The following is a 2003-nucleotide window of genomic DNA, read 5'->3' on the forward strand; positions in this document are numbered from 1 at the left end:
TCACTACCTGTGATTCGTGTTTCATAGTTTCACTAGATCACACTACCAGTCACCAGTGTTTTATAGTTTCACTAGATCACACTACCAGTCACCAGTGTTTTATAGTTTCACTAGATCACACTACTAGTCACCAGTGTTTTATAGTTTCATTAGATCACACTACTAGTCACCAGTGTTTTATAGTTTCATTAGATCACACTACCAGTGCATCTGTCTGAAGAAACGTAATGGAAAGTAGCAGGAAGTTGTGAAGAATAATGTCTATAATATAAATCGTATATATTTCTTAAAGTGTGTGCACTTCACTTCGAACCTCTATATGGAAGTATCACTTTAAACACATATACCACAAAACATTCATTAATTAAGCTCTTTTAAAAGGCATCAGTTAGTTAGGATATACACTTTAAATACAAGTTAATAAAAGTTTCTTGAACGAATTTGATACATTACGCAGTTATTACATTCTCGAACCAGGTGCTTCCCGAACATCTATTAAAGTGACCCAAAGTTATATTTATATCCACAGTTAGGACTAAAACTGTCTTACTTTTATCTCATTTCAAATGCATTTTCTAAACGCTAGGAACGCGAACATCTGTGTTAAAGGTTTAAAATCTCTTTTAACTTAATGCAAAGTGGTTTAGTTTTTTTTTTATTTTAGTTAATCTTGAAGATCTCCCCGTACAGTCCAGTTTAGTATAATATATTTATAAAAATCTTTCTTTTTTCTTAGAACTGATATCCACAAATGTTATACTCTGTACAATTAAGAGATTTTGGATAAAGTACACTGTAAATGGACCAGTAACTTTGGTCTTGTTTAAATATTTGAAACTGTACAACTTGCTTCCTGCTCTACATTAAAGTGCATAACATAATTTGAGTCCCGCTATTTTTTTATACAACAGGGATTGTCTTCGTTCCTCCTGGACCCAAGGATGGCTTAGTATCAAACGGGAAATCCGAGAGTCTAAGGTTCGAGACGTGGTGCTACCAAACTCGCTTGTCATTTTAGCTGTGGGTGTGTTATAGGAGTGAATGTTAATACTAATATTAATTTAAGAGTAGCCGCTTCAGGCAGCTGGTAGATTTTCCACTTTGAAACTAAGGGATGCTATGCCCGATCCACTGCAGTCTCTAGATTTTCCACTTTGAAACTAAGGGATGCTATGTCCGGTCCACTGCAGTCTCTAGATTTTCCACTTTGAAACTAAGGGATGCTATGCCCGATCCACTGCAGTCTCTAGATTTTCCACTTTGAAACTAAGGGATGCTATGCCCGGTCCACTGCAGTCTCTAGATTTTCCACTTTGAAACTAAGGGATGCTATGTCCGATCCACTGCAGTCTCTAGCCTCACAGTTTGTGTGTATAAACTGGTGTTCGGGCTGTTACTTGAAGGTTTACAGTAACATGTTCACAAGTACGACATTGTTTCACCTCTGTGTGATAGGAAACAAAACTGAGCTTCACCTTGTCAGTTTGAAAGCTGGGAAATGATTACTTTTGTCAGTTAACAACTGGCAACAAGTGTGCGTGAAATTACAACAGCTCGTGAAACCTTCTAAAGTGTTTTTTGGTTCGAATTGCATAGAACGCACTTTGCAGTTCCGGTCAAAGCTCCAGAAGACTTTTAGAAATGCCAATAGGTTTAAAAAAAATCAAAATGTAGATTTTAAAGCACTCTCGCCTTAATGATGCCTAAGTCATGTTTGCTAAACATACACATATATATATATATGTATTAGACAAATGTTTTCAACTTAACGCAAGAGCAATTGCGCATTTCCTTAGTACAAAATATACACATATTTATTAAAATTGCATATGATTTGAAATCACCCTTAAATGTTGCAAGCTTATAAAGTAGGCCTAAGTGACATTAATGCAAGTCTAAGTAATATTGAATTAGGCCTAGGTGATATTAATATAGCCCTAAGTGATACTAATGTAGGCCTAAGTGATATTAATGTAAGTCTAAGTAATATTGAATAAGGCCTA

This window comes from Limulus polyphemus, unplaced genomic scaffold (assembly GCF_000517525.1).
Source record: "Limulus polyphemus unplaced genomic scaffold, Limulus_polyphemus-2.1.2 Scaffold9746, whole genome shotgun sequence".
Lineage (NCBI taxonomy): Eukaryota > Metazoa > Arthropoda > Merostomata > Xiphosura > Limulidae > Limulus > Limulus polyphemus.